Consider the following 25,488-nt stretch of genomic DNA (forward strand, 5'->3'; position numbering starts at 1 on the left):
TTCCTATCTCCCTCCCCATTTAGCCCTCCTGTTCTAGTTTCTCCTTATCTCTCTAAAACACTGTATTTTATTTCCCCCTTCCTTGGAAGATCCCCTCCTTCCTGCTGGCCTCCTAGCTAATATAAGCTCTGTTGTTACTTGGATCGAAGTTCACATAACCAAAGCTTAAAAACTAACACCCGCATATCAAAGCAAAACACGCCATGTTTGTCTTTCTGGGTCTGGGTTATTTCGCGCTGAGCGATTATTTCGAACTTCATCCATTTACCTACAAATGTTGTCATTTTATTTTTCTCAATGGCAGAGCTATATTCCATTGTGTCACCGTACCATGCTTCCATCATCCGCTCATCAGCTGGGAGACATTCAGACTATTTCCAGTTTCAGGTTATTTTAAGAAAGACTCAACGAACATGCATGAACAAGTATCTTTGTAGTCGGATGTCGAGTCTTTTGAGTACATGCTGAGGAGCGGTATATCTGTGTCTTCTGGTGAATACAATTTCAGCTTTCGGAAACCTCCACACTGACTTCCAAAGTGGCTCTTCCAGTTTACACCCCCACCAGAAACGATCCCGTGTTCCCCTCACCCCGAATCCTACGAGCATATGTCGTCATTCTGTCTAAGGAAGATGAAATCTCAAAGTAGTTTTATTTTCATTTTCAAGTGTTTCTCGGGCATTTGTTTCTCATCTTTTGAGAATTCTGTTTAGTTCTATACCTCATTTTTAAATTGGGCTATTTGTTTCCTTGACGTTTGGAGGATTTCTTCTTTTTCTTTTTTGAGTTCTTTGTATGTTCTGGGTATTAACCCTCTGTCAGATGTACAATTGGCAGGTTTTTTTTCCCCTTTCTGTAAGCTATGCTTTTCTCAAACGAGGGTGTCCTCTTCTGTACAGAAGCTTTTCAGCTTCATCAGGTCCCATGTATTAATTGTTGGTTACCCTCCAAGTTCAGGTGGAAAGGCTCTATTGATAAAGACACCACTTACGTGAATAAACACAGAGAAACCGAGCTGACGTCCAGCAAGAAGCTCCACTTCTACTGTGGTGCTGGAAGGTACTGTGCATGCTACCAGAGGAGACAGGTCATCATCACTGTCAATAAACTGTGACCCCTTGTACCTGCAATAGTGACCTGCCTGCACAACAGTGGCAGAAATGTTATTGGAGTAACAAACACATTTTTGTTGGATTTACAGTCCACTCCCTGAGATGGAAGCCATGCATGACACCGCCAGCATGACCAAGAACCTGGAACTAGATAGGGAAAAACTTACTACTATTGTTCTGCTAAATGAACATAGCAATCAAACAACTCCTGAAGGCATAAAACAATACCCAAATATCAGGGTATCACTCAGCCCTCATCAGAGACCCACACCGGGACAATGTGCAGAGAGTGAGACTTGGGAGCACTCAATCTGAGGTAGGATGTGTATATTAAATCCCTGCCTTTAGGGCTCAGGGATCTGTGTGGAAGAGGAGGTGGGAAGACTGTGAGAGCCAGAAGTGGTGGGTGACTCCGATAGCATCTTCAGACACAGCAGAGCTGGTGCACACATGAACTCACAGAGGCTGTCACGGCCCATACGAGACCTGTGCAGGTTCAGGCCATTCAGAATCCCAGCACAGAGGAGGGGGAGTGGGCACAACTTCCATCGGTAACCAAGAAACTCTTTGCAGTTAAGACCTGCTGGGAGAGGGGCAATCAGTTTTCTCTAACGGAGTGACACTGGGTATACCAACCATACTCCAGGACAAACCTTACGCTCAGCCGTAGTTGGCAAGTACTTTTATGTTCTGTTTTTGTTTGGGTATTTGTTGGTTTTATGTTTGTTTTATTTTGTTGAGACACAGAGAAAGAACATGAAGTTGGGTGGAGAAGGAGATGATGGGAATTAGTAGGAGTTGGGGGAGGGGAAAGACTATAATCAAAATATAGTGTATGAGTAAAAAAACTTTAAAGCCAATAAATAAATGTAAAGAATAGAAAAATATCACACACACATGATTCTTGACTTGGCCACAGAAAAGAGTAAAGCAGACTTGGAATTTATTTGGAAGGGATTTTTGCATAGATTTAAGCTCAAAATAAATATAAAGAGAGACTTGAGGAAACAATAAGAAACATACAAATGTGGAGTCAAAAGAGCCTTGTTTGTGTGTCTTAGCAGTGGCTATATATTCAGCTTTGGAGGTTTTCAAGTAATATCTCAAAGGGTTGCTAAGAAACATTTTTTAAAATTTATTTATTTATTTAACTTGTATGGTATTTGGTTTGCATGTAAGTCTGTGTGTGTGTGTGTGTCTGTGTGTCTCTGCACATGTGGGGGAGGGGTTGGATCTCAGGAAAGCTAGAAGAGAGCATTAAATCTCCTAGGACTGGAGTTGCAGATGGTTGTGAGCTGCCATTTCAGTGCTGGGAATTAAACCTCGGTCCTCTGCAAGAGCAGCCAGGTTCTCTGCAAGAACAAGCAGTGCTTTTAACTATGGAGACATCTATCTAGTCCAGCCCCCATTTTCCTCTTTTTTTGATAGATGAGATTATAGGGTAGTTCCAGTGGTATCTTGGACAGGATTTCAATCTGATAAGTAGAACCATAGCTCACAGGAGTCTCACAAGGGCCGAGACCTGTCCTCTGAAGGGAATGGGTTGTTTGTGCAATTCTTTGAAAATTGCAAGTTTGCAGCTCAGGAAGAATAAAGGTGTATAGCTCAGACCTTAAGCATGGTTCACTGATAGTTTTACATTCTTTAACAAAACTTGATTATGCTTATTTATGTGTGTGTGACTGTGCGTGTGTGTGTTTCTGTGTGTCTGTGTGTGTCTGTGTAAATTGCCATGATAAGTGTGTGGAGGAAAGGGGACAACTTGCAGCAATGCATTCCCGCCTTCCACCCTGAGAATCTCAGGGATCAAACTATGCTTTTGGATGTTTGATCACATGGTGAACCCCGAGTTTACATTTACATTAAATAAATGAGTAAAATCAACCTTGGTGCAGGCGCAGAGTCAGCAACTGGTTGACTGGAATTAGTCATAGACAGTCTGGAGGAGCCAGGACTATGGATAGAGAGAGAAGCATGGGAAGGACAGGACTTGGGGTTTCACGCTTTTTTTTGGTTTGGGGTGAGTGGGGAGATCTGTCTCTTGCTAGGTCTCTGGCTGAAAAGGAAGGTCAGCTGGTTGCTTCTCGGCCTCTCTGATCTAGCAGGTTTTCACCCCCACATCTGACTTCCTAGTCTCTGTTGGTAAATAGAACGGTAGAGACTTAGTTTAAACTTACACATCAGGGCCGTGGCAATGGAAGTCGGAGGAGCTGAGACCTGAGTAGCCAGTGGGGCATTGGCTGTGGGGGGCCATGGGCCACAGACAGTAATTAAAATATCAGTAGACCAGGAGATTCACATGTAGCCACTAAGCGGACAGAAATACACCGAAAGTCAGATTGCCAGGCTTGGCAGCAGGCATCTTTACCCACTCAATCACCTTGTCAATTTGTATTTTAACACCCCTCTGCTGTAACTTTGCGCCTTCCAGAGCTGAGGTTCCAGAATTTCTCAGTGCACACTGGGCTGGAAGCTAAAGTCTTCCTTCCTTGATTTTCTCCATGCCTTCTGGTCCAGAAAATGTTTTTTTCTATTCTATCTCTGTAGCTTTGATACAATGAACCACCTCAAAGAGGAATATGAAATCAACAAAACTTAGGGCTATTTTGTTTAAATAGACCTTGGGTCTGGTACCCATGCTGGATAGATTGACAGGAGAGATGTCGCATCAAACCAATAGACTTGGCTGGTTATTGTTCTCCACTTAATTTTTCCTCTCTGCTATGCTTTAGTATGGCAACTTAGCATAACAACTCCATAAATGTCTGACATACACGTTGAAGACACAGGCAAAACTAGATTGCTGGCTGCATTACCAGAGTCTGGATCTAACCCACCTAGTAGCTGCAGGAGTGTTTACCATGTACCTACCTGCTCTTTCTATCTTGAGTCTGTCCAGATTCTTTGTAAACACTTGGTAGAACTCTGCGCATCATCAGAAGCTCGTTCAAGCGCTCACACTGTGGGTTCTTCACCTGGATCAGTCACAGGAGTCTCTGTCGGTTCCTGAGTCAGGCTTCCTGTGGGTACTGGGCACTGGGCACTGGGCACATGGTCAGAGACCATGACTGCTTCCTTTTGTTTTTCTTAATCCAGTTGCTACTCCAATGATAGCTAAAAACATCTTTATCCTCTCTAATCCTCCCTTTCCAAACAAGCAGACCTGTATCTACCGTCTCTCTCCTCATTTCTCTGTCCTTGCCTCTTAGAGCTCAGCTGACCTTCCTAGAGATCCAGTCTCTCCGCTGAGCGCTCTGCCTGCCTCCCTGCGGCTAATCACCTTATCTTTCTGTATTTTGTTTTTCTTCTTATGCTTCTTCTGTTCCTCCAGAAACCGAAACACAACTTTCAAGCCAGCCCAGTTGATCTGGATTTCCTAAGAAAACCCGCTTGCCAGCCTCCTGGACAGATCCAGAGCTGCTTGAGAAGGCATGGCAAGGCTGATGGTTGGTCCACAGGCAACCTGCGTGGACAGAGTGGTGTCCGAATTTCCCTCTTGAGATCACAATACTCTAAAGCGCGGCGACAGCATTTCAGACAGCTGACGTGGCACCACTCTCCCATAGCTGGCGACACTAATCTAAGCTCTACCTTTTCCTCCACGAGTCTATGCTAGCTGTTGCTTGGATCACCGCAGTAAGTTCTACCTTGTCTCTTTGCCACCGTTCCTCACCCAATAGTGAATTTTCTACATATCTGCAAGTGATTTAAAAAAAAAAAAATTTACATCATTTAAATATGGTTGCTCACGTCTGCAATCCCAGACTGTAATCCACTCAGGAATCCACAGCAGGAGGATGACAGAGGGGTGGGAGTGTTTCCTGTTAGAAATCAAACCTGCTTTCCTTTGCTTGACACGTTTGGAAAAGACCAAACTACATAGCACATCTTCTATTTCATAAAGGAAAAGGTAACTTACAAAAGGTCAAAGAGCACGACGAAGACATTTGAAGAATAGTTCATACTATAAGAATTATCTTTTTTAAGCTAAACATAGTGGTGCATGCCTTTAGTCCCAGCACACCAGAAGCAGAGGCAATTGAGGCCAGCCTGGTCTACATAACAAGTTTGAGGACAGCCAGAGCTACATAGATAGACCCTGTTTTGAAAAAAAAAAATAATTAAGTTTTAAAAATGATATATCTGGTAAGGCTCAAGAACCTTAAATACATAAAGAACTTATACAACTCAACAGTAAAAGACAATTTTTTTTCCAAATTTTAAGTCAGGCAAATGGCTGCAGAAACTCCTTTCAGCAAAGAGGGACAAATGGCCTGTGGGCTCAGGAAATAACAGCGCCGTTAGTCATTGGAGATGCAAGTGTTCTGGATGCCGCTGTGATGACCACCAGGACCAGAAGCAACTGGAGAAGGGAAGAATTCACTTGGCTTGCTGGTTACAGTCAATCACTGAGGAAAACCGAGGCAAGAACTAAGGACAGGACCTGAAGCAGAGACCGTGGGGGAGCATTACTTATTGGTTTGTCCCCATCGGCCTGCTCAGCTACCTTTCTTACACAGCCCAGGTCCAGCTGCCTACGGATGGCACCGCCCACAGTAGGCTGGACCCTCCCACATCAGTCATTAATCAAGAAGATACGCCTACCCACAGGCTCACAGGCCAATCTAATGAGGTAATTCCTCAACTGAGATTCCTTCTTCCTAGGGGATTCCAGTTTGAGTCAAATTGATACAAACTAACTTTGACAGTAAGCTAAAATGACAATGACACACTTTCTTGTACCCACTGGAATGACTTCAAACTGCAAAACCAGAAAACAGTGTATCAGGGTGTGGGAATCTTCTTCCGTTGTTTCTGGGAATTTAAAATGGTGCAGCCATTTTGGAAAAGGGACTGACAGTTGCTCAAACAGTTAAAAACATACAGTTACCACATGACCTATTAATCACCCCTACTTATAAAGAGAAGCAAAGATCCTATTGGAATGTTCATGGTCCTGTTCACAATAGCCAAGGTGCGGGACAGTCCAAATACTCAGAAGATGATCAATGGGGAAATAAAATATCATACACACAGACTATGAAATATTACTCTCCCTTAAAAAAAAAGTTCTACTACACGCTATGACATAGAAGAACCTTTAAAACACTATGCTCAGGGCTAGAGAGAGGCCTCAGTGGTGTAGAACGCTGGCTGCTCTTCCAGAGAAACCAGGTTTGATTCCAAGCAAAAACATGGCCATTTACAATTGTCTGAAACTCCAGTTCTTGGGATCCAACACCATGGGCATGCAAGTGGTGCCCAAACTTACATGCAGACAAAACACTCATGTACATAAAACAAAACAAAACAAAACAACAACAACAACAACAACAAAGCATTCTGCTCCATGAGAGAGACCAGACTCAACAGGTGGTGCTGGTTAGTTCTTGTCAACTAGATACAAACCTATACACACCCAGGCATCTCCATGGATGTTGGAAGGGGCACAGACCACCTAGCATGCCACTTCCTGAGCAAGTGAGTTGTGTAAGCAAGCAGGCTGAGGAAGCCACAGAGAGCAAGCCAGGAGCAGCACCCCTCCGAGGCCACAGTATCAGCTCCTGCCTCTGGGTTCCTGCCTTGGCTTCCCAGAATGATAGACTGTAACCTGTAAGCCACATAAATCCTTTCCTCCCCCAAGTTGGTCAGTGTTTGTCACAGTACCAGAAAAACAAACTAGAACAGGCCCCATGCTCCCTTTACCTGAAATGCCCAGGACAGGCAAGGCCACACAGAGAGGCAGTCAACTAGTGGCTGCCGGGAGCTGAAAGGAAGGAGGATGGGGAATAACCGCCAACAGGGAAAGGATTTCTAGTGGAAGTGTTCTGAAATTTTGTGGTTTGTGACTGTACCCATAGTTAAATGCTAGAACAAAAATCCAAAAAAAAAAAAAAAAATCCCCCAAACCTAATGAAGATAGTAGATTGTGTCATGTGACTTATATCTCCAATTTAAAAAAAAAAATCAATGAAGGGGCTGGGAAGATGGCTGAGTGGTTAAGAGTCCTACGGCTCTTGCAGAGGTCTGGGGTTTGGTTCCCATTACCCACGAGACTTAAAGTTCAGGAGATCCTATTCCCTTCCCTCTTCGGACGTCTGTGGGCGTGGCATTATGGGCTTTCACCTCCAACTAGTGTCTTCACACTTAATATCCCTCCTCCTGCCTGGAGCATTAGCTGTCCCAGATTTCTTATGGCTCCCTTCTTCCATAATCATGGAAACTGCAGACCACGGTCCCCGTCTTTTGAGAGGCCCGACTTACTACCCCCACCACTGTCTCTCTTGATACTTTTTATTTCTTTCTCAATAGCTACTGTGGTTAATCCTGGTCGTCATCTGATTGGACTGAAGGATGCCTAGGATTTAGTAAAGGGCACCCTGGGTGTATGTCAGACTGGGTGTCCAGAGGCAGTTGGCACCAGTACAGGAGCTGAGGGGCGGGAAGACTCAACCTGTGTGGGTGGCAGCATCCAGCGGGCTGAAGGCTGACAGAGTGGAGGAAGGCCAAGATAGTAAGAGTTGCGGTCTTCCAGAGCGATAGGTCTGCTGACGTTCCTGAGGAGTGGACAGACACACTCTCTTCAGTCTTAACTGAACTCAGAACTGTGTCACAGGTTGTCTTTCTCCTGAGGCCTCCAGCTTGCTGAACTGAGCAGCCATGCAGCATGCAGATGGCCGCCGAGGGATCATTCCGCCTCTAATCATATTAGCCGATACAATAAACCTCCTCTCGTAATTATAAACATATCCTTTCTGTTCATTTTGTTCCCCTAGGGAGTCCTAATTAATACAATAACACTTATCAGTCTCTGAAATTGTATGTTTGCCTGTTTGCTTATTCTCATCTGTGAGTCTACACGGAGAGCTGAGCTTCAGTCTGCCTTGCTCACTGCTGTGAGCCAAGCGCTTACAGCATTGTTTGGCACCGAGCGTGTGATCAGGAGTGTTTTCCGTGAATGCAGAGAGCGCCACTGGTGTACTGAATTCTTTGGTCTTGCAATGGTATTTAAAAACTGACAGAACTGATGTGTTGGAATAAAGATCCCGGAAACCTCAGTCCTGGACACATTAGGACATGGTGGGAGAGGCTGAGAAACAAGAGGAAAGTTCCCTGCTGTCATTTTACAAATTTCCCCAAAACTTGTAGAAACTGTTAAATCTGCCCGAAGTTTACAAAACCAGCTAGTGAGGGGGAGTGGGAAACATTTCATCTTTAAAGTTACCTAGACTTTGGAAAATAAGTCCTCACCTGGGGCCCCTGGCAGCAGGGCCAGGATCTTTCCCTGGTGCAGGAGCTAACATGCTGGAGCCCATTCCCTATGGTGGGATGCCATGCTCAGCCTTAATGCGGGGAGGAGGGGAGGAGGGGAGGAAGGGAGGAGGGGATTGGTCCTGCCTCAACTTAATGTGCCAGACTTTGTTGATTCCCCATGGGAGCCCTTACCCTTTGGGAGGAGTGGATGGGGTTGGGTTGGGGGAGGTGAAGGGGGAAAGGAGGAGGGGTGGAAGGGAAAGCTGTGATTGAAATGTAAAATGAAATTAAAAATTAAATAAATAAAATTTTTGTAAAAAGAAAAAATAACCCCTCACCTCTACTCATGTAAGCAACCCATTAAACCCATTAAACTCATTAGGAAACCACCCTTATGCTTGTTCAACTAGCTCTTATTAATCTGTATCCTGCCATGTGGTGTTACCTCTCTTCCATCTTGTACCTCCTATTTCTTTTCCCTGTCCGGCTGACAACCTTACCTTTCTTCTTCCCAGAGTTCTCTCTGCCAGGAAGTCCCGCCTACACCTCTTGCCAAGCTATTGGCTGTTCAGCTTTTTATTATACCAATCACAGCAATACACCTTCACACAGTGTACAAATATCTCATAACACGCACGCACACACATGCACACTCACACACAAACATGCATATACACAATGCGGGGCTAAAGGGAGGAGAAAAATTAGTGGGAGTATAGGAGGACCAAAGGAAATATAAAAATGTATTTCATGTGTATCTGAAAACATCAAAAATATTAAAAATAAATTAATCATCTAAATAAATAATGCAACGTAATGCAAGATTCTGTTTGTTTCCATACGAAGAGTCAGTGTAGTTGCTTGATTTGTGGTACTAGGAAGGGATCAAAGAAAGGGACCATAGCAGTCCAAAGGATGTCCCTGTGATGGCTGCTCAGATCAGCCCCTGGGCGCCAGCTTTGCTCCTGGAGATGAGATAAAGAACAGGGCACCCACAAGTCACATGGCACCAGTGCATCTGCTCTGTGGCCAAGGAAGGGGGTGAGCAGAGAGACAAGGGTGGAGTGAGCTAGCCTTTGAGAATTGAGTGAAGACGCAAACATGAACACATCAGTGAGAGGAGAAGAGAGCATGTCACGATGGTGGGACCACATGCCAGGATGGTGGGAACCACTTGATAGCCTGCAACCATGAACACACACCAGTGTGCAGAGAGGAGAACATGTCACAATGGTGGGACCACATTCCAGGATGGTGGGAACCACTTGATGGCCTGCAACCATGAACATACACCAGTGTGCAGAGAGGAGAACATGTCACGATGGTGGGAACCACGTGGTGGCCTGCCAGGGATCCGGGAAAGCATGGTCTTTAGCAGACTCCTGTAGAAGGTTCTAACCTGGTCTATAGCTCTGCAGCAGTCTCCCATAGAAGGGTCTAACCTGACCTCTGTATTTCTCTGGAGAAGACAGAGAGGCATTGCTGAGAAACATGGATTCCACACGGAACGTAGGGGATAGTGTTACTCTCTCCCTGTCTTCAGATGATGAAGAAATGCATCCTGCTTGTAATTCCGAGATGATCTATGAGTCACATGTGAGATCAATTGAGTGGAAGCAACATCAGGAGAAAATCCATCTGTCACCGTATATTCTAGTGAGTTTGATCAGCAGGGGAGAAAATGCCTGTAAACTAAGATAAATGGGAAAGAAACATAAAGCCAGTTTAGGTTTTGACGACCCAGTAGGGAGCAGGTAGTGAGGGAGGAATGGAAAGGCCCGGAGGGAAGAGAATGGGAGGTGGTTCAAGACAGCGAGATAGCTCCGCGAGTCAAGTCTGATGACCCAAGTTCAAGCCCAGAAACCCGTATGGTGCAAGGCGGGAACAGACTGCAGGTTCTCTGACCTCCACATGTGCACCACAGGCCCCCAGCATCCCAGACAAAATGTAGCTAAAAACTCAAAAGACTAGTTGGGAAACTAATTAATACTGGAGCTACCACTTTGAGCTTGCAGAAAGCATGAAAACGACTTTTGAACGCACAAGAAACACTAGAAACCACATGGGAATCCATGATCTGGGCTACCTCTAGGTGTTCTGAGCAGGGACGCTTCTTCTGTAGTGGTGTCGGTGATGGTAGACTCATGGTTGAGAGAGACATCGAAGACTTCTCTGACCACCACCACTCCCCAAAAGGGAAGAAACAGTCCAGGCAGGAAAGCATTGAAGAGAGTTCTTCGAAATTGTGATAAAGGCCTCTCACCAGCTGCAGCACTGGGCAGAGTAGCCCTGCACCTCACTTGGGCAACACAGTAGAGCTGGACCTGGTGGTGGAGGAGTGTGCCAGACAATCCAGGACACGAGAGCAGGAGAATAGGCCCCGCCCCTTGCTGCTTACTACATAGGGTGGTGCAGGAGAGCTCAGCCTGATGTTGAGGGTGAGGGAGAACTGGCAGGCTGACCAACCCAGCCACAGACCCAGAAGCAGGGCTATAAGTTGGCCCATCCCATCATCCACCCCACCTGTGATCTGCTGGAGCACAGGAAGGGACTGGTCTCCTGCAGACCCAAAGCTGCAGAATCCCCGCAACACAGGTCAACAACAGGATATCTGAGAGGAGTCCCAGGGAAGGCCCAGTATTGATGATGTAGCAAAAAGCAGACCTCAAACCAGACCAATGACTCAGTGCAATGAATACTTGCAACTAATAATAAACGGACTGAAAAGCCGTGTGACTCACTGTGTCACACTACAGCTTCACAACGAGAGTTTTCTCTTTCTCTTTTCTTTTCAATTTTATCTTGTTTTACCCTGGGGTGGGAGGTTACTACTAACTTGTAGTTAGGAAGGGACAGAAAAGTGAGTGGGATTGAGACACATGATGTGAAATCCACATAGAACCAATAGAAAGTTAAATTTGAAACAAACAAAAACTTTTTTTAAAAAAATTGTGGTAAAGATGCTGAACTGGAGCTCTTCACAGTTGATGGCATCTTGTGGGACATACACGGACACACACACCACACACTCATGACTCCGTTATCTTTAAAGGGTTGGCCACTGGGAACCTGACCATGCCCCAGTGAGTTTATGAGCAACACAAATCGGACTTGGTGTATTTGTTTTTCATTCTGGGGGAAGAGAACAAGGGTGGGAAGATGGACCTGGGAGGAATGGGCATCGTGTGTCATCAGAGTGCATTGTGTAAAATTCCCAAATAATCAATAAAAATATTATACTGGGAAAAGATTGAAACAGTGTTGTTTTAAAAAATAAGAGCTGGGCTGTCGTCGTCCACACCTTTAAATTAATTCCAGCACTCAGGAGGTAGAGGCAGGTGGATCTCTGTGAGTTCAAGGCCAGACTGATCTACAGAGTGAGTTCCAGGACAACCAGAGTTGTTACACAGAGAAACCCTGTCTCAAAGCCCTCCCCCCCAAAAAAAAGAAAAAAAGAGGGAGAGGGAGGGATGGAGGGATGAAGAGAGGGTGGGGGAGAAGGAGAGAGAGAGTGAGAGAGAGAGGAAAGGAAGGAGGGAAGGAAGGAAGGAAGGAAGGAAGGAAGGAAGGAAGGAAGGAAGGAAGGAAGGAAGGAAGGAAAGAATGCTATGGAACCAAACAGACATGCTGAGGTAGGAATATCTAAGGGTGTCTTAGGGTGTGAATTAGACACATTTCAGGCTGAAGGAGGAGCCAGTGACAGATTGTCCAGGTTTGAATTCTCAGAGGTGTCTGCTAGGTGGCCTCTGTGGCTAGCCAGCTCATCCATTCACCGGCTGACTCACCTGTCTGAAGCAGATCTTTATAAAACCACCAGCACCCTCCCATGTCTTACCGAATGAGCTGGATATTTGCGTCTTCCTTTTTTGACCTCCCTATCTTATCCTGCAGGTCTGTCTCCCTGCTGGTCTGCATCTGAGGCTTTGCCCACACTGCCATCTTGGTCTGAAACATGGACTCCCTGTTGTCTGGCTAACCAAATACCACCCTTCCTCAAGGTCAGGCTCCCATTTTAGTTCCACCTGAGCTTTCCTGATTGCCTTTCTTTGAGCCCCTAGAAGACAATTGCTCAGTTATGTTCTTCCACGCATTATTCACAGTTGCTTTCTGCATATTAATGTTGGGAAGTCAAAGAAAGAGAAGGAAGAGATTAACAAGAAGAAAGGGGACTGAAGAGGATGCTCGGTGGTCAAGGGCCCTCGCTGCACTTGCCGAGCACTGACGTGAGATTCCCAGCATCCACAACGGCAGGCTCATGACTCTCTGCACCTCTAGCCCCAGAGGATCCAAGGCTTTCCTCTGGCTTCTGTGAATATCTGTACACACACACACACACACACACACACACACACAAATAAAGAATACACTTTTAATAGAGGGGATCCCCCACTGTAGCTTTTGCTTCGTGGGTGGGTGTTGCTGACCTTTCTCTGGGGAAGGTGAAGAAGCAACGTGGTCCAGACAGACTCTGATTCAGGGAGAAAAGTTGCGCTGGTTGCAATAAGCATTCTATCTCTGTGTCACTTAGCAATTCCCCATACGAGTCTGGTACCACGAGGATTAACGGGAGCACACAGGTGTGCCACATAACGAAGTTTACTGTGTATATTCTTGGGCCCCTCTCCCAACTTACTGAATCAGGACATCTACAGTGGGGCCCGTCAACCTATTTTAATAGCATTCTGGGTAATTCAACCACACTGCGATATTTTAAAACATTTCAATGATGTTTATTTAGTGGGGGAGGGGTTGCCCATGTGCCACCCCGTGCATGAGGAGGCCAAAGGACACCTTGCAGAAGTCAGTTCTCTCCTTCCACCTTGTGGGTGCCAGGCTTCAAAATCAAAGTCCTCAGGCTCGCGGCAGGTACCCTTATCTACTGAGCTGTCTGGCCAGCCCTTGGGTAACGCCACAGAAGCACTGCCGTAGAGCACAGAAACCTTAAAAAGCTCACAATGGGGAACCAGCTCTCACGAATGGCACACTCCTTTCCTTTTGAAAGAGAAGGTACTCATTGTGACATCCTCTTCCCTGTGGGGACACCCCCTATAATGAACATCTCTTCTTGCCGGGGGGGCCACTGTCACTAACATGCAATATTCTAGTTAGAGCAATGGGGAGCCTCCAGCCAGGGATACCTGGTCTCCTCTGACAATTAGCTGCAGCTGTGAGTGTACCCAGGCCAGTTCATTGCAGAAAACAGTTCTGGAACTCGGGGGTCTTTAGCTTGGATCTTTATAAGAACAACGCAGTTGGCTCTTGACATGGGCTGGATCGAGGTTTTGTTTGTTGTTGCTATTTCTTATTTTCCCCCTTCCTCCTCTCCTCCCAGTCCCCCCTCCCCCCTACACCACACACACACACACACACACACACACATATTCCTTCTTCCCCAGTTCCACTCCTCCTCCTCTCTCTTCAGAAAAGGGCAGGCCCCCCAGGGATATCAACCAAACATGGCATATCAAGCTATAATAAAGCTAGGCAGTCCCCTCATGTTAAGGCTGGATGAGGCAACCCAGTAGGAGGAAAACGGTCCCAAAAGTAGGCAAAGGAGTCAGAGACAGCCCCGCTCCAATTAATGGTAGTACCACAGGAACCCCAACCATCACATATATGCAGAGGACATAGATCAGTCCCATGCAGGCTCCCTGGTTGTCAGTTCAGTCTCTGTGAGCCCCTATAGACCATGATTAGTTGATTCTCTAGGCTGTTTTCTTGTGGTGTCTTGACCCCTCTGGCTCCTACAATCCCTCCTTGTTCTCTACTGCAGAATGCCCGGAGCTCTGCCTAATGTTTAGCTGTGGACATCTGCTCCCATCAGTTGCTGAATGAAGCCTCTCTGATAACCATTATGCTAGACATCAATCTGGTTACATAAGATGTCTGGTTCACCATAGAAACAGCTAACCCGGGCTCAAAGGAGCTCACAGACTCTGGACCGACAGCTAGGGAGCCTGCATGTGATCCACCTAGGCCTCTACATATGTGTGACAGTTGTGTAGCTTGGTCTATTTGTGGGACCCCCAGCAGTGGGACCAGGGCCTGTCCCTAGTGCCCATGGAGGTCAGAAGAAGGCACTGGATCCCTGGAACTAGAGTTAGAGGGGGTTGTGAGCCACTGTGTGGGTTCTGGAAACCAACCCAGGTCCTCTGTGAGAGCAACAAGTACTGTTAACCTCGGAGCCCTCACTGCAGCCCCTTGTCTGGGTATTTCTAGGTCTTTATGAGAGTTGCCATCAGTACTTCAAGCACCTCTCTGGATGGACCCTTTCTCTCTGTACAGCTTTCCATTTTCATTGTATAGGAAAAAAATTAAAAATTAATAAAAAATCTTAAAAAAAGAAAATGTTTTATATATACATAATGGAACTGTGTTCTGCCATGAGGAAGAATGAAATTTGGGGCTAGCAAAATGTCTCAGTGGGTGAAGTCACTTCTCACCAAGTCTGAGGATTTGAGTTGTAGTGATATTTCATTTGTATTTTAATCAATAAAGCTTGCCTGAAGATCAGAGAGTAAAACAACCCCTCTTATCAGACCAGACAGTGGTAACATATACATTTAATCCCAGTAGCCACTCTAGTTACCATAGAAACTGGGTGGTACATGCCTTTAATCCCAGTGGGGCACACTTCTAATCCTAGCCCTAGAGAGGACTATAAGACGGGAGGAGACAGCTCTCATACAGTCTCAGAGATTCCTGGATGCAGGATTGCCATTTCGGACTGAGGTAGAGGTAAGAGCCAGTGACTGGCTGTTTTGCTTTTCTAACCTACAGGTTGACTCCGATTTGTGTCTCTGGGTTTTTATTAATTATGCTACATTGAGTTCTATCCCTGGGACACATATGGAAGAAAGGAAGTGATTCTAGTAAGTTTCTTTCTGAGCTCCATTCATATACTCGCATACATGTACATACATGCACACACGTATGCACACACTAAACAAAATGCAATAAGATTTTAAGTTAAAAAATCAGCTTATTATTTTATGTCTATGAACGTTTTGTATGAATGCGCGTCTGTGCCTACATGCATGCCTGATGCCTACGGAGGTCAGGAGTGGGCATCAGGTTCCCTGGGCCTGGAACACAGCTGTGGTGCAGGGGCTGAATCCTGAACTAACTCTGCAACCTGTTCTCACAGGAATGAAAGCCAAAGGAGGAGCCGCTGCCAGTGGTGGTCACAGTGAACTCGCTTACGCTTTTCCTTTTCTAGTTCTTTGGCCTGGCCTCTGCTTTCTCTCGTTGAAGACAAGGCAAGTTTTCAAATTAGATGGAATGGAAAATTTTAATTGGCTCACTCCATTTTTTTCTTCATATAGTGGAACTTAGAGTCGTGGTATTTGCTTTCATAGTCCAAGACATTTCCTCCCCATTTACAGAAAAAAAAAATGTTCATTTCTTTTAGGAGTCAATACATGCAGCACTATGGAACTCTTCACTCCTAGTTCAAGTGGTCCCTAAAAGTTAGACACCTAAGCCCCGTATGTTGGAAATCTATTTGCCTAGGGTTACCTTCCTTTCAAATATTACTTTGAAAGTCCACATTAACTGGACACTTAGTTATCAGGTTGAGTAGAGCACCTGAGTCTTTACAGAATTCACTGAAAATTCTTCTCCTTAAGCTCATTCATAAATTAGATCAGGGACATCTGTCCTCCATCGTTTTACTTCTTTATCAGGGAAGCCCAAGTTATTTCACCATTGTCACCTGTCAGAGGCCATTGCAACAGTTGACTGGTTTTTATACTTACAATAGTAAGTAAATATATATGTTAGATGTCTGAGCGGTTAAGAATAGATACTTCTCTTACAGAGCACCTGAGTTTGGTTCCTAGTACCCATGTCAAGTGGTTCACAACCTGTCACTCAAGCGCCAAGGAGAGCCAGCATCTCTGACAAAGACATGTGCATACCTCCACAAAGAAGATACACACATAAGTTAAAAATAACAAAAATAAATCTTAAAATTTTACAATGTTAAGTTAACACCTATAAGAATTTAAAATGCAGTAAGTCAGGGCTTATCATAAATCACAAGGAGATACTTTACAGTTATTAGATGAGCGGGAAGGTAGAAATTTAAGGACAGCCTGGGCTACAATAGTGAGACCCTGTCTCAGAAAACAAAACAAAATACAGTCTGTATCTAAGGCTAAGGACATAGCTCAGTGGGTAAGACTGCTTGCTGTACAAACACAGGGATCTGAGTTCAAATCCCAGAACCCAGGTAAAAAGAACGGAACATGGTAGAGTGTTTCCCTGTAACTCCAGAGCTATGGGGTGGAGACAGGACAATTGTTAGGGCTTGTTGGCAGTCAGGCTATCTCCAGGGTTGCAAGACAGTAAGACGGAGTAGCTGAACAATAAGGCAGAATACCTGACCCTCTGCTGTCCTCTGTGTATCTGTACATCTGTGCTCATCAGTCTCTGTGTCTCTCTGACTCTGTGTGTGTATGTGTGTGTACATAAAATAAACAGCTTGTTTCCCATGTTTTTATGTACATTTCCTTAAAAGGAGAAAAAAAAAACACTTCTATAATGATGGTGCTGAAATGTTGTAAATGAGCAAAGATGGAGAACACAGAGTTAAGAGGTAAGCTTAGGGGCTGGGATGGGGCGAAGATTGCCAGGGTGCAAGTTCACGGCTGCTGAGCAGGCACAGCAAGCTCAGAGAGCCTGCAGGAAGTGGGACAGACTGCTCTGTCTCTCCCTGGCGACTGTCACGTTCCTGACAGTCCAGTTCAGTTGGTCTTGAGCTCAGGAGTCCAGAAAGATGCATTCTGTTTGAGGGGAGCCACTGAAGTCTGAAAATGCAGGGCTGGCTTCTTCTCAATACCTCAGGTTACCCAGCTATCTAGATCAAATCTGGCCAGTCGTGAGGGGAGAAAAGCTAAGTTACTCAGGGCAAAATTTAGGTAAGAATCTATTTCCCCTTTCCTTACAGAACTATAGTGCTGTCTGATCTTCTCAAATGAATTATGTTTAGAAATATACACACCACAAAGCCAATTTCCCATCACGGATGGTGATTCACATTCGAAAATGACCTGGAAAAAATTGCTCCTGTTGTTAGTACTGATTTTTAATAATCCTGAAGTTTAAATGATCTCGAATAATACTCTAGAGGCAAGCATTAAATAAGAATTAAAAGCACATCTTGAAATCCCTTCCATGTTAAAAACTGGTAATTATATAATGTTTAGTTGAGATGTACCCCCGGTTGGTCTTAAACTCTCTATATAGGTGAAAGTGACCTTGAATTCCTGATACTTCTGCCTCCGCTTCCAGGGTGAGCCACCACACCTAGTCTGAGGAGGTGCTGGGGATCAAACCTAATGCCTTGTGCATGCTAGGTGAGCCCTCAGCTGACCTACATTCTTAGCCCGGTATTTAACATTTTAAAAAACCTTCACTGCTCCTATTGTTCTATTGACCCAATGAAGCACACAGAATAGGTCCTATCTCTTTTGTAAAGGAGAAGATATAAAGATTTCAGTGATTAAATTAATGGTCAAAGGGCACACAAGTAGCTAAGCCAAAATCATGGTGCCAGCTCATGACCTATCTATGGCTTCCCATTGTTTTCATACTGGCCATTGAGAATCTGGCACCCAGGATCATTTTATAGGAGCGATGCTCCAAGGAGCAGAGAAAGGTTTGGAACCTCAAGGGAGGGGGTTGCGCCTCGCACCGGAGCAGGAAGTCCTCCCTTACAGCTCTGTCTGTCTTCATCTATGTTGGGAAGCAACGGGAACTGGCTCCTTTCACAACCCCCCAAAACACTGGATTCCACAGAAGGAAAAGGGAGTTTCTTACGTTACAGTTAAAACTCTTTCAACAAAATGATATGATGTTTGGGATCTTGGCATTTGCTATAAAAGAACAGGTAAATGTGTAAGGGAAATGGCAAAAAAAAACCCAAACATACAGGGCAAGGGAATGGCCTCAGCACAAATCTTGAGGCTGAGTTACGAGCACGTGAGGCATTATTTAAGCTTTCCTAAGTGGGTAATCTCAGGCATTTCTTTCAGTAACAGAAAGTGGACACATAGGCAGGGCCTTCTGATAGACGCAATCAAAGTTTGATGACAAAGTTTGAATAAAAAATTAGTCATTTCTGCTGTGACTACCTAGGAGTCTCAGCTATTAACCTAGGCGGAGGTCAATTACCATACTGATGTTGTGACTGAGGCCGAGCTAGGGCTCTCTGTAGTGTAGGTCTCACAAGGCTCTGCACGGAGTCTGCATTAATTACCAACTTCTTTTTTAAATCTAACATATTTATTATTATTATTTGTAAATGTGTATGTTATATGCATTTGTCTGAAATGTCCATACTCATGTGCCCCAGCATGTGTGGGGAGGTCAGAGGAAAACTTTCAGGGCTCAGGCTCTCCTTCTGTAGGGAGTTCTAGGGATTGAACTCAGGTGTCACAGGCCCCATGGTTTCTTTTCTCACTTTCCTTTTCTTTTTCAGAGAGAGAGAGGGAGGGGGTTGGTCTCATTTATACCAGACTGATCTTAAACTTGCTAAGTAGCCAAGGATGACCTTAAACTTTTGATCCTTGTGTCTCCACCTCTCAAATGCTGGGATTATAGGCTTGTACCACCAGGCCCAGATTATAAAATGGTAGAAACTGGACCCAGGGCTTTGCACTTGTTTGGCAAGCACCCTACCAACTGAGCGACATCCACAAGCCACGATCACCAATTTCTTCATAACAAGTTGTTCTAAACACAGCAGTTTTAAACAATAAGCTTGTTTTTCTTACACCATTTCTGAGAATCAGGTGGTCTGTACTGGGCTATCTCGGAAGTTTACAAAGCTACCATTCAGAGCCGCAGTCATCTGAAGGCCTGAGCAGGGCTCGAACATCCATTTTTAAAATACTTCACATGATCATAGGCTAGAAGGATCATTTCTTTCTTCATACTTCTTTTGAGTGTTCCTATAACATGAGAGCTGGGTTTCTGCAAAGTGAATGTTGAGAGAGAGAGAGAGAGAGAGAGAGAGAGAGAGAGAGAGAGAGAGATGGTTAATGATATTTCTATACCCTAGCTACAGAAGTGACTCACTGTCAGCTCTACCACATTGGTAAAAGACAACAGAGACTCAATAGGCAAGAGGAACTGTACAAGGTCATGAATACCAGGAACTAGAGATAATGAAGACTATTCTTCACTACCACTAGACCTTCTTAGTAATATGTTCACATAATTTACTTTTGTATTATTTAGAAAATTAAGACATCTTTATGTTCTTTCCCCAAAATCTTACTAGATTTTAGTCCCATTAGATGTAATATTTTTACTATAGGATCTTACCTGACACTCCGTAGATTATTTTAGAACTTGGTAAAACTATTCCACAAACCAAAATCACAGTGCTAAGTCCTGATAGGAATGAATCTCTCTCTCTCTCTCTCTCTCTCTCTCTCTCTCTCTCTCTCTCTCTCTCTCTCTCTCTCTTCTTTCTCTCCTCTAGGGTCTCATTAATGAAAATGAAAAATTGGTTGGGCTGGAACTCTCCAGGCAAAGGAAGATGGTCTTGAACTCATAGAGATCCACCTTCTGTGACCCTAAGTTCTGGGGTTAAAGGAGTGTACTACCACAGCGGCTTCTAATCCAAATTTTTTATCTCTCATAAAAATGCTTTCTGGGCAGGCTGATCAGACCAAAGAGGGGTTACGTTTAGTAATCTGAACAGGTACTTTCAGCTAGCTCGAGTCTATAAATTAACTATATGTCTCTGTATGCCTCAAATTTCTCAATCATAAGATGGGAGTAACAGCAATTCCCTTCATACGGTTACAATGATTAAATAAGACAACCTGCCAAGGTGCCTAGAATGTGTCTGGCAAACAACACATGCTCAATGGATGGTATTAGTTTTTATTAGTCTTAATTATGGATGCTTTCTATAGTATTGCAGCAATTTATAACTTCAGTGTTCATCTCAGATGTATATTTGTATAAGTTGGCCAACAATAATATAGAGCAATATCAACGGTGTGGAACAATCAGAACACATAAGCATTTACTGGTGGGAGTATAAATGGGTATTATGATTTTGGTAAAAGAGTTAGAGTATCCACATAAGATAGTTGTATGTACATCCAACAATATAGCAACTCTGCTCCTAGCTATAAACTCAATGGCAATTATGCTAGCATCTACCAAGACCACATATGCAAGAATACTCATAATGACTTCATTCATGTTAACTCATGAAGCATCCCAATGCCCTCTGACATGATACAGTATGTCCATGAGAAGGGATGAAAATAGCAATAAAAAAGAACCAATCTTATCAACATCATGCTGAACAAAGGAATCTAAGAACAAAAATCAGATCGTTCAGAGAGAGAGAAAATATAAGTTGGGTAGTGTCGTAGGGTTATTATTGTTGTAATAACACCATGAGCAAAAGCAACTTGGGAGGGAAAGGGTTTATTTCCCTCACAGTTCCATATAATGGTTCATCATCAAAAGCGGTGCGGGCAGGAACTCAAGCAGGGCAGTGTAGAGGGTACAGAGAGAGGTCTCTGGGCTCTCAGGCGAGCATTAGGGGAACCTGGAATGTGAAGCACACAAGGTTGTTCCTTTAAGGGAAGGAATGTCAAACCTGCTTTCTGTCCAGAAGGCTGGAGCAGACATGCTTTCTAGCCTGCTGACCTTTGCGCAGTCTGTGTCTGAAGAGTTTCCGGCACCAGACCCTCCTCCAGACCTTTCTCTCAGTCAGTCCACAGAATCTATTCTTTTGAAAGGTACTTTACAGAGTTTTGATGTAGTCACACTTATTCTGTATTTAGCTTACTTTGTTCCTCAAAGAGACTTAGGTATGCTTTGTTGTGCACGTGGGACTGAGCTAATCTTCACAAGAATAGTTTTCACCAGATTGTGCTGTGTTTAAATATGCCTAAAATAAACAACTCAGAGTCAGACTCCTGAAGTTAGAACCAAGCCCAGCTACTGAGTCATGGGGTGATGCACTGCCTTCTTGCCTCCCATGGCTTGTCTCTCTGAGACCTGTGAAAACTGTAGAGACCCCACAGGACTGGAACCTGGAGGCAGGAGCTGATGCGGAGGCCATGGAGGTGTGCTGCCTCCTGACTTGCTCCTCATGCTCATGCTTCCTCATAGAATCCAGGACCACCAGCCCAGGGGTGTCCCCACCCACAATGGGCTGGTCCCTCCCACATCAATCACTAATTAAGAAAATGCCCTACAGCCGGATCTTAAGCAGGAATGTTCTCAATTGAGGTTCTGTTCTTTCAAATGACTCTGGATTGTGTCAAGCTGACATAAAATTAGCCAGCGTAGGGGAACAGGGAGGTGAGGAGGCACTGAAAGATGTTGGAGAGGGAGGAAACATAGTCAAAAATATATCATATGGAAAAAATAATAAAAGAATTAGAGATGAGAAAGAAAAAAAGTAGATAGTTCATAATTTCATTATGTGGACTTTGAAATCAGTCAAACAACTATCAGAGGTTAAAAATACTGATTATCTTTTGAAAAATTCTGACTGGAAGCCTGACCCAAGGGAGCCTTATGTGACACTGAACACAGTCTAATCATTGATCCGAGTAGCAACAACATAGGTGGATATAGCTTAAAAATAAATCAAGCCTTCAGTTTAAGATTTGGATATTTTATTCTAAGTTGTACAAATAAGACTCCAAGCCTCTTCTAAAGTCAGTGGTGGAGTTTCAGGAAGACTGTAGCAATATAAAACAAAGCAGAAGTGATGCTTGGGCTGTGGAGATGACTTAATAGGCAAGGTCCTTTAGCTCCTCAGCTTTTAAAGCTCAGAAAGCCGAGCTACAATGAGACTGGAGATGTGCGAAGAGCCAATGACAAGTATTTGCCACTGTCTATCTCTCTGTTTCCCAGTTTGCTTTCTGTTGCTGTAATAAAGGCCATAACTAAAAGCAGCCCAGGAAGGAAAGGGTTGATTTCATCAAACTTATAGAGAAGTAAAAGTAGGAACCGGGAGGCAGGAGCTGAAGGTCATGGATGAGTGCCACTTATGGACGTGTTTCTTATGGCTTCTTCAACCTGCTTCCTCATACAGTTCAGGACCAGTTGCCCAGGGTTGGCACAACCCACGATGGGGTGAATCCTCCCACATCAATCATTTAGTCAAGAAATGTCCCTACAGAATCACCAAGAACACCACATCAATCTGTTGAAGGCACTTTCTCAATTGAGAGTCCTCTTCCCAGTCGACTCTGACTTGTGTTAAGTTGAGAAAAAGAAACCACCCAGTTAACTTTTTTTATTAAGTATCTATTCATCCATTTTCCATGCTAAAATTACAAATACAGCAACAAGGTCCTGCCCCTTGTTAACCAATTGTTCCTGGTACATAAAAAAAAAAAAAAAATCCATGCATCCACCCTGTGAGATACAGAACCTCATCAAAAACTTTACCTTTAGGTAATGAATGATTTTTTCCTAGTCTGTTACGACTAGATGTTGACACCCTCAAATGTATAGACTAAATTATGAGGTTAGTCATGAGTGAAAAGGGAAAAGAAAAAGAGGAAAAAACTAAAACAAGGAAGAAAGTGAGGTCACGAGGCCATGACTGTCCTTACAACTTCCTTTCTCTAGGACTTAGGCAATGCCGCCCACACCCTTAGAAGCTTAAACGCCTGGCATCATCGACCTGATGAGGTGACCTAACCTTCCTTCCTAAAGGATCTGAGCCTTTTATGACCTGATATGTAGACCTCTGAGGTTTTGCATGGTTGCCTCCTCCTGGCTAGACTGGTCAAAGGTAAAGGGTGCTCTAAGGACCAAATAGTCTCTTGCCCCCTTCAATGTATTCCAGAAACTTATATCCCCATGTAAAATCAGAATTGCGCATCTCTGACAATATTCACAATCAATTTTAAAATTTGTTATTGTTTATTGCGCATGTGTGACGTGTGGGGTGCACACATGCCGTGACACTCATGTGGAGGTGTCAGAAGGCAACTTTGTGGACTCGGGGCTCTCCTACTTTTACATGCATTCCAGGGGTCACATTCAGGTCGCCCGCCGAGCATGGCAGGAGCTTCATCTGCTGTGTCATTTTGCTGGCCCAACACACATAATCTGTTTCTTCCCTTGTTCGTGAGGCAAGAGAAGTGCAAAAGAACCAGACCAGCCCAGCTCAACAAGACTGTTCTTGTATGTCCTAAAAGAAGATTCCTCACCTTGGTAGCAAGATTGCTAGAACAAAATTATTCAGTGTTGCAGTAGTAGCACACACCTTTAATCTCAGGACTCAGAGGCAGAGGCAGGCGGATCTGTGGGTCTGAGGCCAAGCCCGGTCTGCATAACAAGTTCCAGGCCAGCCAGAGCTAGACAGTGATATTCTATCTCAATAAACAGAAACAAAAACATACGACAAGAAAAAACTTGCAGGATAGGCAGTCAAAATTTAAGAAGAGAGTGGAGAGGTATCATAGAGAGTGTCATTCACTCTTCATGTACTGGTTCTAGACATATGTATTGGGGTCATGGAAGGTGTGCACTGGTTACATTCATACCAATAGTATTACAACCTCACAAGCTGTAGTTTCTCAGGTGGTGTTAACTGGGTGTCCCAAAGGACCTACAGCCCACTGACGCCCAGGTGAGTCAAGCAATCCTAGTGTAGTACTTCATTCAGGAATAAAGTCTGAGGTCGGAAGCAGGGTTAAAAGGATGGCAGAGAAGTAGGCATTTAGTAGGTCTATATTGACGGAAGCAAGAATTTGGAAAAAATCAATTTCTATCTACAGGAAACACTCTGAGGTAGTTGGCCACAAGCTTCCTGGCGATTTTAAGTAAGTCTAATGATCAAAACTCTTCTATGTCTAAGGATGTCTGTGTTGTCCGTCTGGTTGCCGAGAAACTCCTTTGCAAACGTGGTTTGACAGGCAGCCAGGCAGTACACGATTATCCAGCTACTCTGGGCAGAATCTGAAGATGGTCATCTTTCTACATCTTCTGTCCTCCACAGAGTCTTTCAATCTTGTTCTTTCCATGTCCTGACTGAAGCCAGCCTGTGAGCCAACGCAAACCCACACCTCAGGATGTGAGGGCAAAACCTCAGGGGGAAAATACGGCCAGGCCTGGTCAAAAGCACAGCTGCAAACACAGCCCTGTGAGAGGGCAGGGTGGAGAGATGAGACTCTGTGGTTTGCCATGTGCCAGTCTACTTTCAGGTTCAGTAAATGGCAAGCCCCAATGACCCTCCTTTAAATAAAACAGTAAGTTTACAGTTTCTATAACTTACAGTATTTATAGACAGCAGTGCAGTATTCAATAACACAGAGAGACAATCTAACTATATGCAACCAACAGTGCATTGTGGGAGTAAGACAAAGGAACAGCTATGGTCATAGCAGGAAAAATTCACTGGGGAAACAAGTAGGAGGAAGAAGAAGACGTCTCAGGTGAGTTCTGATGGGTGAAACGAGAATGTCGAGGAAGAAACAGATGGAAGGTGCACTCAAGTCGAGGAAATGCTGAGGGCAAAGGTGTGAGGACGCGAACAGGCATGAGAAGTATCTTAGCCCTTCAGAGTGCCGAGAGAAGGGTTTTTTTTTTTTATTGGAACAATACAGGGAAGATTAGCATGGTCCCTGCACAAGGAGAAGATATTCTTAAACAGGGTGGTTGTAACAAGCAGAAGCTGGGAGCCAGGCAGGGTGGTGCACATCTTTAATCCCTCAGGAGGGATTAAGATCTTTAAGCACTCAGGAGGCAGAGGCAGGTGGATCTCTGTGAGTTTCAGGACAGCCAGGGCTTCATAGACAGACCTTGTTCAAAAACAGAAAGTCTCAGACACACACACACACAGAGAGAGAGAGAGAGAGAGAGAGAGAGAGAGAGAGAGAGAGAGAGAGAGAGAGAGAGAGAGAGAGAGAGAGAGAGAGAGAGAGAGAGAGAGAGAGAGAGAGAGAGAGAGAGATCTGGACTAGCAAGCACAAGTTTAAGGCTGCAGCAAATTCAGATTGTGGTAAGGGCCTGTATTCTGGTTTATAGATGGCATCTTTCGGTGTAGTGAAGTCTCTTCAGCAGGGACACTAACACCAATGGCGAGAGCTTTGTTCTCATGACCAAATCACTCTTCAAA

The 25,488-nt window shown here is 44.4% G+C and overlaps 1 non-coding gene across 1 annotated transcript; it reads left to right on the forward strand.

Annotated features, from left to right (window-relative positions):
* The first annotated feature begins 24,923 nt into the window (after window positions 1–24,923).
* On the forward strand, window positions 24,924–25,032 carry LOC119826996. Its single transcript, XR_005287547.1, has one exon. It is a non-coding gene; the product is annotated as a U6 spliceosomal RNA (small nuclear RNA).
* Window positions 25,033–25,488: the final 456 nt, after the last annotated feature.

Source organism: Arvicola amphibius, chromosome 11, assembly GCF_903992535.2.
Source record: "Arvicola amphibius chromosome 11, mArvAmp1.2, whole genome shotgun sequence".
Classification (NCBI taxonomy): domain Eukaryota; kingdom Metazoa; phylum Chordata; class Mammalia; order Rodentia; family Cricetidae; genus Arvicola; species Arvicola amphibius.